Source organism: Marmota flaviventris, chromosome 13 (assembly GCF_047511675.1).
Source record: "Marmota flaviventris isolate mMarFla1 chromosome 13, mMarFla1.hap1, whole genome shotgun sequence".
Lineage (NCBI taxonomy): Eukaryota > Metazoa > Chordata > Mammalia > Rodentia > Sciuridae > Marmota > Marmota flaviventris.
The window spans coordinates 32108528-32124166 of NC_092510.1; positions in this window are offsets into that span (position 1 = coordinate 32108528).

The window sequence follows — 15639 nt, forward strand, 5'->3', positions numbered from 1 at the left end:
GCTCCAGAAATAAAAGTGGTGGGCTTGGTGTTCTTTTCTAGAAGGTCTGCTGTGTGCCTCTGAGCCTGGTTTCAGCTCTAAGGGTTGAGGATTCTTGGGAATTGGCTGAAGGCTCTAGATTTTTGCTCTAGAGAATTACACCCCCCCACACATACTCACACAAACACAGAGAGACCATTTTACTCTCTGTGAACCTCTCAGGATGAAGGGTGTGTCAGCACTGTACGCTCACCCCTGGGAGGCTGCACTGTCCCCCCAGGTGAGCCAGGAGGGTGCCCTACCTGGCTGTCCTCCCAGAGCGGCTCCTCAGTGACTAGGGCCATGCTGGAGGGACCTTGCTGTCACAATGCCGGGTTCCCCTAGCAGTCTGGCTTTGGAGCAGCTCGCTGGGGGCTCTGGCAGTAGTTCTTGTTTATTACACAAGGTCTTGCGTCACTCCCTGGCGACAGCTTGCAAACCGAAGCTATTTCACTTCCCAGTGACAAACAGGTTAGAGAAGAGAGGGAAGGAAACAAAACACAGCGCGACAGACACCTTCTGAAGCCACCATTTCTCCTCAGGATCCCTGGAAAAATCATCTTTTCACCCCAATGTCCTCCAGCTCTGGTTTTGCTTCTGGGTTCCTTGGGCTTATTTCTGCCAGACCTCGAGAGCAAGAAGCTGGCCAGGTGTATTCTTCCTCCTTGTCCTGACCTCTCAGTGGGATTTTCTACTTTTTTTTTTTTTTTTTTTAAGAAGCATGAGGCTAGCACTTTCCCTCCCCAATTAAAAAGTGTTCTCATCCTGGCTGACTTTTCTGGAAAAAACTGCAATGTTATAATATAAAGGAGAAAAGGAGGCAGGGGCAAGTATTAGGGAAAGCTAGATGTATTTTTCACTTCTGTGAACATCTGTCCACCTCTCATCTTTACCACACAAAAATCCTGGCTCAGAACCCTTGCAGCAGAGTTGTGAGACCCTGGAGTGCCCGGTGTATCACCCACTTCTCCAATAGTGAGCAAGACGTTTAATCTCTTTAAGCCTCACTTTTAAGCCTCAGTTTCCCCCCTGGATTAAAATGGTAACAGCTCTGTAAGGTATTGGTGAGAATTCAATGAGAACATGGGCCAACTTGTTAGGAGTCCTCTGACTCCAAATGAACACTTGGGAATTGTTTATTATTAATATATTTTAAAACTTTTTATTAGTTATTGATGGACCTTTATTTATTTATTTATATGTAGTACTGAGAATCAAACCCAGTGCCTCACACATGCTAGGCAAGCGTTCTACCACTGAGCCACAACCCAGGACCTTAGTATTAATATTATAGGCATTTCTTATTCCGCAGTGGAACATGATCTTTATTGTAGAAAATGCCACCTGGTGTCACAATGGTCTGTATCTTTGTCCCTTAAATCTCCCTGTGGAACCCTAATCACTTATGTGATGGTCTTAGGAGGTGGGTCCTTTGGGAGATGATGGGACATAAGGGTGGAGCCCTCACAAATGAGATTGGTGCCTTTTATATTAAGAGTCCCCAGATGGGGGCTGGGATGTGGCTCAAGCGGTAACGCGCTCGCCTGGCATGCACGGGGCATGTGGTTCGATCCTCAGCACCACATAAAATAAAATAAAGATGTTGTGTCCACTGAAAAATAAATATTAAAAAATTCTCTCTCTCTTTTTTTTAAAAAGAGTCCCCAAATGGATGGATCTAGAGACTATCATGCTAAGTGAATAAGCCAATCCTCCCAAACCATAGGTCAGATGTTTTCTCTGATATGTGAAAGCTAACCCACAATAAGTGGGGGGAGGGGAAGAACAGAAGTTCAGTGGAGTAGACAAAGGGGAATCAAGGGAAGGGAGTGGGGACAGGGAAAGAAAAAGTGGAATGAATCTGACATAACTTTCCTATGCACACATACAAATACCCACTACTAGATAAGAATCTACTGGCCGTGATGGGGTTGTGGCTCAGTGGTAGAGCAACTTGCCTACCTTTTCTTGAGTTCCTTTGTTTGACCAAAGAAAAATACTCATGGAGGACATGAGAAAGCCAAGTCCTCAGAAAAACTGCTAACTGAACTAAAAGCAGTTTTAAAATGTGTTTGTAGAAAGGAATGAAAATCAATTTAGCTTTAAGCAAAATAGAACAGCCTAAAAAAGATCAAAGAAAAAAAAAACAGACTCAGACTTCCAAGATATGAAATTAGATGGGAAGTACGTAGTAGTAATAGGACTAGACACTACAAGAGAGAAAACAGCTAGTGATAAGAACATCAGGAAATTGGTCAGATGGCAAGAAAAAGGATGCCACTTTTCAGCTCCTGCAGCATTGAAGAAGTAAGATCAATTTTATGGGTTTGGTCATGGTTTCAGTGTCCCTCAAGGGTTCAGATGTTGGGAGCTTAGTCCCTAGTATGGTGGTGGTAATATTAAGAATTGGGGACTAGTGAGAAGTTCTAAGACTGGCCCAGTCCCCTTGCTCTGGCTTCCCATGGGTTCCTCCCTCTCCCACCTCTTCCTGCCTTTGTGATGCCATCTGCCAAGTGGTGATGTAGTAAGGGGCCCCCACCAGAGACAAGCCCTTTATGGTTCAAACTTTCAGCATCCAAAACTATGAGCTAAATAAACACATCATCTTTGTAAGTACTTAGTCTCAGGTTATTTCATTTTAATAATGAAAAATGGACTAATATAGAAATATTTTTGAAGCTTTTATCATAAAGTGATATTTTTTCATCAGTATTTATTAGTCTTTTAATTTCATCAAAAGTAACTGTAAAAACTAATTTCAAATCATGAATAAATTCTTTCAGGGAAAATCAGTTCAATTTTGAGTAACTAAAAATTTAGACTCTTCTATTTAAATAAGAGGATTAAACTAATAAGACAGGCCAAGAGAGGAACTGAATTTATATTCTAGATATTTCTACTTGGAAGGAACTTTTGAACTTTATCATCTAATCAGGTCTCTTGTCTCTAATCAGATAAATACTGTGCAAAATCCTAGGAATTTTCAGAACTTGAATTTATATGCCATCACATGAATCTCTTCCAACAAAAGAAAAATACAGACTTATAGATAATCAGCACAAATGACTTAGAAAAAAACAGGCTGCAGATACTGGGTCAAGATGAAGTTAATGGATATTCATAATTCATTAGTTTTCATTTTATACTGAAGCAATAAATAACTGTACTTGTGACATTTTATAAAGAATCGAGTCACGGTGGAGTTTTTGCATTGTGACTTGCCCCTCTTATGAAAAAATAGGTGTTCTACCTGGCCAGATCCATGCAGCTGTCGCTAAGATTGGTGGATGAGTTGAAGTACTCTCTGCTGGCAGCCAAAACCAAGTCAACACTTTTCTCGTAACTGACCCTGTACTGGATTTTTCCTTTCTGGGCCACACTGGCTGCAGGATTTACTGACCAAGCACTGCAGTGCATCATTTGACCAGCTAGGTGGATGTTCTCAAGGCGACTGGAGCACAGAAGGCTTTCTGTAAATATCTGGGAAGGAAAAAAACACAGGAATTAGTGATAGACAAGGCAGACTCATTTTTAACAAAATGAAGGCTCTGAAATCCAAATGAAACAAAAACACATTCAACCACATCCGCTGGTTGTATAACACTGTAGAGGTACAAAATAACAATAAATTATATCCTTCAAAACCGGCTAATTTCACTTGATTAAAAAAAAATTCATCTTTTAGGACGATTAAAGAATAATTTCACTGAACCAAAACAAAAGCATATAATTTTAAGGTGTTAGAAGTATTCAAAGTTCATATTCATTAAAAAGAGCATCTAATAGATATTACTCCCCTACCCTTAACCAGGGTCCTTCTGTTAAACTATAATCACTTCAATTTTTAAAAGGAAGTCTTTGAGTATGATATACATAACTTATAATTGGTTAAACCATCTGAATTCAGTCTCACAAACTAAACAGACAAGCTACAAGTGTTATATTTAACCTATTGATTAAAATTATGATATATCACATAGCACAGATTTTTTTCAACCTGCATATTAAAAAATATTTCAAGCTGAACGCAGTGGCACACGCCTATAATCCCAGCAGTTCAGGAGGCCAAGACAGAGGATCACGACTTCAAAGCCAGCCTCAGCAAAAAGCAAGGTGCTGATCTTCCCCGTCCTCCTCGCTGTCCCCAAAGGCCTCCGCTCCTCTCGTGGATGAGTCCTTCTCTTCGCCCGCTACTCCAACTCCTTCTCCTTCGACTTCAGGTGACTCACCATATCTGTCGGCACCCGACACAGGTACTACGGTCACAATCGCACCCTCTGCAACTGGCATGGGCGGTAGCGCCGCCATCCTAGGACCCCTGTAAACCGCGGTGGAAAACCTACTGCGACATACACCCTTACTGATCCTAGCGCCCCGCACTCGGCCCTAATCCACCTAGGCGGCGTGACGCGGCCTTGAGGAAAACCAGCCAATGGTGGACTCCAAGCCCCGGAGTGACACATGCAGTAACCAATCGGCTTCTCAGAAGGAAGATGGTGGCGAGGGGAGTGCATTGCCCCCGTGTGCTGCTTCACTGTGTGGGAGTATGACAAGTCAGGACGGCTAAAGGATATCTTGTTAGGAATTTCCAACAATAGTGGGGTGCTCCGGAACCTGGAGGAAGGATTTCCATTGCACGAGGATCAGCTACGGGGACTCAAACGCGAGAGGTTTGTCGCACGGAGGGTAACACTGCTTATTCAGCAAATCGCCCCTACAGTCTGCAGCGCGCTCTGGGATAGAGACGCAGGGTTACAGTGCTGCAGTTTCTGCCAGCCGCGCAAGCACCGTACTCAGGGCTGAATTCTGGGTTCGAGACAGGGGAAGGAAGCGGTCCATCTCGGTTCTCCACACCGGTCAGACCACAGAGGAGGCCAGCAGCCACCATGTTGGTAAACTGACGTCACCACCCCTGTTTTCGACTGACCGCAGCTCATTCAGCCATAGAACAGGTAATTTCAGGCTGCAATTCACCTGCGGCTTGCAGACAGATTGCTAGGGTTCAGCGCCTGGGTGCTTCTTAGAACCTGATCTTATCGGAGGGAACACCGAGCGCGGGGCGGCCGAGTTCCGGCTCCCGGAACCGTCCCGGAACCGCCCTGGCCCAGGGCTGCTGAGCCTGCGGAGGCTGCTTCTTGGACCCTGCTCCTATCAGAGCATACAACAAGCACTAAGCAGCCGAATTCCGGCTCCCGGAACTGAGCCCGCAGGGACTGCTTCTTGGAGCTTACACTTATAGGAGCTTACACCGAGCACGGAGCGGCCGAGTTCCGGCTCCCGGAACTTCCCTGGCCCGGGGCTAGGAGCCCGCGGAAACTGCTTCTCGGTCCGGGTCCTGCTGAGGGCCGGTCAGGACTCACCCAGTGCTTTGGTTGCCCGGCAAGGGGAACGAAATGCTGCCATTCGCATAGGATACCAACATGGCAGAGATCTGATGTCTGCAGAAAGCGGCGGAGGAGAGAACTTCATCAATACCAGCGGTGACATAAGCAGTTGGTCTCCTGGTAGGGGGGGTGAGGCACAGTCACCCGAGTCTCCTCAATTTGTCGTCGAGCCAGAGGGGAGGAGCCGGGCCGCCGCCAGCGCCCGGAGCAGGCCCAGCGGCTTGCCAGCGTGGTGACCTCGTGACCCCAATTGGAGAGGGGGCGGAGCGGAGCCGCCACCCGCACCCGCAAGGTGGGCAGACCCGCGACCCAGTGGTACATGGGCGTGGTAGGAGGGGCAGGGCAGAGCCGCCGTTCGCGCTTGCAAGGTAAACAGACCTGTGACAGCCTGGCGGGTCAGGCCCAGTGGCCTGCCAGTGTGGTACACACGTCACCCCAACTGGAGTAGGGGCAGAGCAGATCCTTCTCCCACGCCCGGATCAGGCCCTGCCGGTGTGGTGGTCACGTGACCCCAATTGGAGTGGGGGCGGAGCGGAACCGCCACCCGTGCCCGCAGGGTGAGCAGACCAGTGATCAACCTGCAGATCAGGCCCAGGGGTCCGCAGGCGTGGTAGGAGGGGCAGGGCAGATCCGCCGCCCGTGCCTCCAAGGTAGGCAGACCTACAACAGACCGGCAGATCAGGCCCAGGAGCCTGCCGGCGTGGTACAAACACCACCCTAATTGGAGTAGTGGCAGAGCAGAGTCGCCGCCCGTGCCAGGAACAGGCCCAGCGTCCTGCAGGCGGGGTAGTCACGACACCCCAATTGGAGTAGGGGCAGAGCAGAGCCTCCACCCGTGCCCGAAAGGTGGGCAGATCTGTGACCGACCAGTGGGACAGGCCCAGTGGCCTGCCGGTACGACAGACACGTCACCCCATTTGGAGTAGGGGTAGAGTAGAGCCGCCGCCCGCGCCTGCAGGGTAGGCAAACCTGCAACCAACCGGCGGATCAGGCCCGGTGGCCTGCCAGCGTGGTACACTCGTCACCCCAATTGGAGTAGGGGCAGAACAGAGCCGCCGCCAGCTCCCAGAACAGGCCCAGTGACCTGCCGGCGTGGTAGCCACGACACCCCAATTGGAAGAAGGAGAGAGCAGAGCCGCCGCCCGCACCTGCAGGAAAGATACGCAAGCAGTATGAAAAGACAAGGAAAGAAAGGACCACAAGCAATGCAGGTCAACGCAACTTTAGAAGAGGTAACACCTGCAGCAGATGGAATGTCAGATAAAGAATTCAGGATATACATGCTTCAGATGATCTGGAGCATCAAGGAAGACATTAAACAGCAAAATCAGACAATGAAAGATCACTTCGACAACGAATTACGCAAACAAATCCAGGAAGCAAAGGATCAACTATACAGGGAGATAGAGGTTATAAAAAACAAACAAACAGAAATCCTAGAAATGCAGGAAGCAATAAACCAACTTAAAAACTCAATGGAGAATACTACCAGCAGAGTAGAACACGTAGAAGATAGAACATCAGACAATGAAGACAAAGTATTTCAACTGGAAAAGAACATAGACAGCTCAGCAAGACTGTTAAGAAACCATGAGCAGAACATCCAAGAAATATGGGATAACATTAAGAGACCAAACTTAAGAGTCATTGGGATACAGGAAGGTACAGAGCTCCAAACCAAAGGAATGAGAAGTCTATTCAATGAAATAATACAAGAAAACTTCCCAGACTTGAAGAATGAGACAGAATCCCAAATCCTAGAAGCCTACAGGACGCCGAATGTGCAAAATCATAAGAGATCCACACCTAGACACATTATAATGAAGATGCCCAACATACAGAATAAGGAGAGAATTTTAAAAGCTACAAGAGAAAGGAAGCAGATTACATTTAGGGGTAAGCCAATCAGGATAACAGCTGATCTTTCAACACAGACTCTGAAAGCTAGAAGATCCTGGAATAACATATTTCAAACACTGAAAGAAAATGGGTTCCAACCAAGAATTGTGTATCCAGCGAAATTAAGCTTCAGGATGGAAGATGAAATTAAAACCTTCCACGATAAACAAAAGTTTAAAGAATTCGCAGCTAGAAAACCATCTCTTCAAAACATCCTCGCCAAAGCATTACAGGAAGAGGAAATGGAAAATAACAATGAAAACCAACAGTGGGAGGTAGGACAGTAAAGCGGGGGGGAATAATCAAAGAGGAAAACAAACCATGTTTAGTAACAGAAATAAACAAATATGGCTGGAAGAACAACCCATCTCTCAATAATAACCCTAAATGTTAATGGCTTAAACTCACCAATTAAGAGACACAGGCTAGTAGAATGGATCACAAAACAAGACCCAACAATATGCTGCCTACAGGAGACGCATTTGATAGGAAAAGACATACATAGGCTGAAGGTGAAAGGTTGGGAAAAATCATATCACTCATATGGACTTCGGAAACAAGCAGGAGTGTCCATACTCATATCAAATAAAATAGATTTCAAGCCAAAGTTAATCAAAAGAGATAAAGAGGGACACTACATACTGCTTAAGGGAACCATACACCAACAAGACATAACAATCATAAATATTTATGCCCCAAACAATGGTGCAGCTATGTTCGTCAAACAAACTTTTCTCATGTTCAAGAGTCTAATAGACCACCATACCATAATCATGGGAGACTTCAACACACCTCTCTCGCCACTGGACAGATCTTCCAAACAAAAGTTGAATAAGGAAACTATAGAACTCAATAACACTATTAATAACCTAGACCTAATTGACATATATAGAGTATACCACCCAACATCAAGCAGTTACACTTTTTTCTCAGCAGCACATGGATCCTTCTCAAAAATAGATCATATATTATGTCACAGGGCAACTCTTAGACAATATAAAGGAGTAGAGATAATACCATGCATCTTATCTGATCATAATGGAATGAAACTGAAAATCAACGATAAAAGAAGGAAGGAAAAAGCATACATCACTTGGAGAATGAACAATAGGTTACTGAATGATCAATGGGTTATAGAAGACATCAAGAAGGAAATTAAAAAATTCTTAGAGATAAATGAAAACACAGACACAACATATCGGAATCTATGGGACACATTGAAAGCAGTTCTAAGAGGAAAATTCATTGCTTGGAGTTCATTCCTTAAAAAAAGAAAAAACCAACAAATAAATGATCTCATACTTCATCTCAAAATCCTTGAAAAAGAAGAGCAAAACAACAGCAAAAGAAGTAGAAGGCAAGAAATAATTAAAATCAGAGCTGAAATTAATGAAATCGAAACAAAAGAAACAATTGAAAAAATTGACAAAACTAAAAGTTGGTTCTTTGAAAAAATAAACAAAATCGACAGACCCTTAGCGATGCTAGTGAAGAGAAGAAGAGAGAGAACTCAAATTACTAGCATACGGGATGAAAAAGGCAATATCACAACAGACACTTCAGAAATACAGAAGATAATCAAAAACTATTTTGAATCCTTATACTCCAACAAATTAGAAGATAGTGAAGGCATAGATAAATTTCTTAAGTCATATGATCTGCCCAGATTGAGTCAGGAGGATATAGAAAACCTAAACAGACCAATATCAATTGAGGAAATAGAAGAAACCATCAAAAGACTACCAACTAAGAAAAGCCCAGGTCCGGATGGGTATACAGCAGAATTTTACAAAACCTTTAAAGAAGAACTAATACCAATACTTTTCAAGCTACTTCAGGAAATAGAAAAGGAGGGAGAACTTCCAAATTCATTCTATGAGGCCAACATCACCCTGATACCTAAACCAGACAAAGACACTTCAAAGAAAGAAAACTACAGACCAATATCTCTAATGAACCTAGATGCAAAAATCCTCAATAAAATTCTGGCGAATTGGATACAAAAACATATCAAAAAAATTGTACACCATGATCAAGTAGGATTCATCCCTGGGATGCAAGGCTGGTTCAATATACGGAAATCAATAAATGTTATTCACCACATCAATAGACTTAAAAATAAGAACCATATGATCATCTCGATAGATGCGGAAAAAGCATTCGACAAAGTACAGCATCCCTTTATGTTCAAAACTCTAGAAAAACTAGGGATAACAGGAACATACCTCAATATTGTAAAAGCAATCTATGCTAAGCCTCAGGCTAGCATCATTCTGAATGGAGAAAAACTGAAGGCATTCCCTCTAAATTCTGGAACAAGACAGGGATGCCCTCTCTCTCCACTTCTGTTCAACATAGTTCTCGAAACACTGGCCAGAGCAATTAGACAGACGAAAGAAATTAAAGGCATAAAAATAGGAAAAGAAGAACTTAAATTATCACTATTTGCAGATGATATGATTCTATACCTAGCAGACCCAAAAGGCTCTACAAAGAAACTATTAGAGCTAATAAATGAATTCAGCAAAGTGGCAGGATATAAAATCAACACGCATAAATCAAAGGCATTCCTGTATATCAGCGACAAATCCTCTGAAATGGAAATGAGGACAACCACTCCATTCAAAATATCTTCAAAAAAAATAAAATACTTGGGAATCAACCTAACAAAAGAGGTGAAAGACTTATACAATGAAAACTACAGAACCCTAAAGAGAGAAATAGAAGAAGATCTTAGAAGATGGAAAAATATACCCTGTTCATGGATAGGCAGAACTAACATCATCAAAATGGCGATCTTACCAAAAGTTCTCTATAGGTTTAATGCAATGCCAATCAAAATCCCAACGGCATTTCTTGTAGAAATAGAGAAAGCAATCATGAAATTCATATGGAAAAATAAAAGACCCAGAATAGCAAAAACAATGCTAAGCAGGAAGTGTGAATCAGGCGGTATAGCGATACCAGACTTCAAACTATACTACAGAGCAATAGTAACAAAAACAGCATGGTACTGGTACCAAAACAGGCGGGTGGACCAATGGTACAGAATAGAGGACACAGAAACCAATCCACAAAACTACAACTATCTTATATTTGATAAAGGGGCTAAAAGCATGCAATGGAGGAAGGATAGCATCTTCAACAAATGGTGCTGGGAAAACTGGAAATCCATATGCTACAAAATGAAACTGAATCCCTTTCTCTCGCCATGCACAAAAGTGAATTCAAAATGGATCAAGGAGCTTGATATCAAATCAGAGACGCGCCGTCTGATAGAAGAAAAAGTTGGCTACTATCTACAGTCGGTGGGGTCGGGCTCCAAATTCCTCAATAGGACACCCATAGCACAAAATTTAATAACTAGAATCAACAAATGGGACTTACTCAAACTAAAAAGTTTTTTCTCAGCAAAAGAAACAATAAGATAGGTAAATAGGGAGCCTACACCCTGGGAACAAATCTTTACTCCTCACACTTCAGATAGAGCCCTAATATCCAGAGTATACAAAGAACTCAAAAAATTAGACAATAAGAGAACAAACAACCCAATCAACAAATGGGCCAAGGACCTGAACAGACACTTCTCAGAGGAGGACATACAGTCAATCAACAAGTACATGAAAAAATGCTCAACATCTCTAGCTGTCAGAGAAATGCAAATCAAAACCACCCTAAGATACCATCTCACTCCAGTAAGATTGGCAGCCATTATGGAGTCAAACAACAACAAGTGCTGGCGAGGATGTGGGGAAAAGGGTACACTTGTACATTGCTGGTGGGACTGCAGATTGGTGCAACCAATTTGGAAAGCAGTATGGAGATTTCTTGGAAAGCTGGGAATGGAGCCACCATTTGACCCAGCTATTCCCCTTCTTGGTCTATTCCCTAAAGACCTAAAAAGAGCATGCTACAGGGACACTGCTACATCGATGTTCATAGCAGCACAGTTCACAATAGCAAGACTGTGGAACCAACCTAGATGCCCTTCAATAGACGAATGGATAAAAAAAATGTGGCATTTATACACAATGGAGTATTACTCTGCATTAAAAAATGACAAAATCATAGAATTTACAGGGAAATGGATGGCATTAGAGCAGATTATGCTAAGTGAAGCTAGCCAATCCCTAAAAAACAAATGCCAAATGTCTTCTTTGATATAAGGAGAGTAACTAAGAACAGTGTAGGGACGAAGAGCAGGAGAAGAAGATTAACATTTAACAGGGATGAGAGGTGGGAGAGAAAGGGAGAGAGAAGGGAAATTGCATGGTAATGGAAGGAGACCCTCAGGGTTATACAGTGGAGGAGGTAGAGAGAGAGGAGGGGAGGGGAGGGGAGAGGTGGGGAGGGGGGAGGGTGGAGGATGGGAAAGGCAGCGGAGCACAACAGACACTAGTATGGCAATTAGTAAATCAATGGATGTGTAACTGATGTGATTCTGCAATCTGTGTATGGGGTGAAGGTGGGAGTTCATAACCCACTTGAATCAAAGTGTGGAATATGATATGTCAAGAAATTTGTAATGTTTTGAACAACACACAATAAAAAATTAAAAATAAAAAAAAAAAAAAAAGCAAGGTGCTAAGCAACTCAGACCCTGTCTCTAAATAAAATACAAAATAGTGCTGGGGATGTGGCTCAGTGGTTGAGTACCCCTGAGTTCACTCCTTGGAACTCCCCCACCCCCCCAAAAAAATACTTCAATAAAAAGACACTGATAGAAAGTGTTCATGCAAATATCATTATATTCTAGGAGGCAACTAACAGTATCAATTAATAAAAGTAATAAATTAATTGAGTTTACATACATACTATATAAAGTATTAATGTGATCCTTTTAAAGCCTACACTAATGATGTGATCTATAGGGCTGGGGTTGTGGCTCAGTGGCAGAGCACTTGCCTGGCACATGTGAGGCATTGGGTTCGATTCTCAGCACCACATAAAAGTAAACAAAATAAAGATATTGTGCCCATGTATGACTAAAAAAAAAATTTTTAACTTTTAAGGAAAACTAATAATGTGATCTATAATTAGCACAAGAACTTCCCCAAGAATGTTCTTCCCTAGCATTCCACAGCTGGATGAAGACAGAAGAGAAACAGAAAAGATAAAAATATATATATATATATTTCATGGAGAAGAGTTTCCTCATAATTAAGATCAAGTTTTCACAGTATTCCCTTGTTATCACTTTATGAGAAGCATTTTTGACCAGGCCTTTATCAAGATGTCTGGTAAGAAAAAAGTCACTAATGTCTAAGAAGTATCTTCTATAAAACAAATATTATATAGAAAGCAAATCAATGAACAGTCCTCATCGCTTCTTCCATCTGACTGACCAAAACAGCTTCCTCCAATCATGGACCAGTTTCTCTATACCTCTGGTTTATTCAAGCAAGCCATAAAGACTCAAGGCAAAAACTGAAAAACTCAAATTATTTAATCCTAAAACTTAAAATTATTTAATCCTAAAACTTGCTAAAATGAACAGTATGGATTTCTGTTCTACAGTCTATAAGTAAATCTTTATGTAACATTTTCAAAGTTACACCACTGAGGTTTCAAATTACTTTCCAAGGACAGCAAAATCTAATAACTGAAAGTCAGTAAGACAATATAGCATAGTTTAAAGGTACAAAAATGATATTTAAAAGTTCTAAGTTTATCAAATCTATACAACTATCTTCTAGAATCTTCATAATGTTTCAAATGTTTTCTCAACAGAGAGACACTCAAATAGATATCATTAAGATGTCAAGCCTAATAAAAAGGTACTACAATATTTTAAAATGTAATATATCAATCCGGTTGTTATGAGAGATTACTGCACAAAGGAGCTAGTTGAAGCGTAACATACAGATGGCCAATTTTTCAATCAGAATCAGAATCCTAATCTGAAACAGGAAGGTACCAAAACACCACCACAGTGATATAAAAATACTACTTCAGACATAGTAAGTCAGTTTTAGATTCCAAGTGCATACAGATTATTTTCTCCTAAATTTGATTTCAAGTTTTGTTTTAAACACACAATGGGAAGTTACTGGCAGTTGTATGTGCTGTGAGACTGTAATCAACAATATCAACCTTACAGTCAGTCAAGCATTTAAAAACCTGAATTTCAAATATAAAATCATTCTTTTCTCAACAGTCTGTTACTGCTTTTTTATTTGAATTACTTGAATTAAAAAACTCAACAATTTCACAAAATAGAGACCTATTTTTACAACTCTCATTCCATAAAATGGATTGTGCTTTGTTATAGGAATACCCTATATAGTTTTGTACATGACTTATTTAACAAGAAACTTCAAATGCTAAACCTCTTTTAGGCTGAATCTCATTAAAAATGAGTTAGTTGGATCATCAGTAATTTATTGTTATTACACAAACCTTCAGAAATAATAAGTCCCCCTGGATTATGTTCCCAGTCAAGTGACAACCATTTCTTAAGCATCATTTTTTACATTCCAGACATAACAACACTGGGGTATGTAAGGATGAATGTGTTGGGATAACACCTAACTAGGACCATGACCAAATCAAAGGAACACATATGTAAGCAAAAACTGTATTTTAAGAAAAGCTACAGCAGAGGTAAGTTATATGAAAAGACAAAGGAAGGTGTCCTAGGGGACAGGGGACAGAATTAGTGAGCTGAGTCCTAAAAATGCATCGGGATGTTCCAAGTAAATGAAAAAGGAATATATTTCTGGCAAAGTACATAAAGTCACAGAAACGTGGACCAGCATGATGGTGGATAGGTGGATTCATGTCAGATTTGATGGAGCTCCTGGAATATAAATTCATGGTGGAGTGTGACCAAGGTGGGAGTGGACAGGAGAAAGCAGGCTGCTGTGGCTCTCCATGCCATGCAAACAACAACTACAATGCTAACATTTTCATCTGGTTATTTATATGGATATCAAGCAACACATTTAAGAAAGGGAGCACCATGAACATTTCGTTTTAGAATACCCTGACGGGATAAACAATAAAGAGATACAGACATAGGGAAAACAAGTAGGATTACTGCAATTCAGCAAAGATAAAGGAAGACAAGACAAATCTGGAAGAGTTTTCTAAGGTACATTAAATATGTTTTTTGGTTTTATAGTCTTGTTGCATGCTGAGGGCTGAATTAAGGGCCTCACACAAGCTAAGAATGCACTATACCACTGAGTTACACCCTCAGCCACTAAATAAAGTTTTAATAACCACCACGAAGAGAAGTCATGTACAATTTTGTATTTAGCTCATGATTACCCCATTAAATACTTGGTGTTGCAATAAGCAAAGATAGGAAAATAGTGAGTATAAAACTACTAAACTGGAAGTACCCGTCAATTATCAGCTATTTGAACAGTATCACAGTGCAGCTTATCGTCATCTTCCTTGTCACCAACAGTGTAAAAAATTAAAAGGCAGCAGTTTACAGGTGTAGTTACCTCATAACAAGCATCAGGATCCAGACACGTGTACACATTCTGCTGCATGGTTAACATGTCTTGCAGCAAGGTTCTCCAATGAGACTCACTCACAGGAGGCTGCCTGGAATAACAGGAAAAACAAAAGATGAAAACCGAAAACATGAAAGATCTCTCTTCTATTAGTTAAAAGTTAAGAACACAACAAACAAGTACCACCATTCCAAATGATCACTAGGAATGATCTTATATGAAGACAGAAGGAAAAGCTGGGCAGCTGTACCTCAATGCTAGAGCTGCTGCCAAATCGGCCCCTGTCATAGGCTGCTTAGACACGAAACGAGCAGCAGAAACAACAAATGGCATATCGACAAATTGTGAGTTTCTAAGGTAAAATAAAGCACAAAAAGATAAAGCAGCTATGATGAAGAAAAAGCATTTGGAGACAGGAATTCATTTCAAACTACTTCTTTATCACTGTGCACCTCCTCTCTGAGGTCTGTCTTCAACTGAACATTCAAACACATGGGGCAACCACAGGCGACACTGGATTTGAAGGCAGGATGGGAACCATGACTCGCAGCAGGGCCATTTGAGTTGTTCCTTCAGTGACAGTATGGACAGCACTCCATACAGCAACTTACAGAATACTGCAGAGTCACCTTCTCAGGTGACAGTTCAGGTAAAAGAAGCCTCATGGAGCAGTTACAGCAGTTCACCCCGTGGGCACAGCAAGGAGCTTCCTGTTCCCAAGAGCCAGGACCCTCTGCAACTATTCCACAGACAGTGTTCCAGGCCCCTTAAGAAACATGCCAGTGACCACACTCAAGAAAGGCTAAAGTGAAAAGGTCCCACAGGGTATTTCTGGGTCATTTACACTTCTTCCATGCCAGAAGTAATTTACC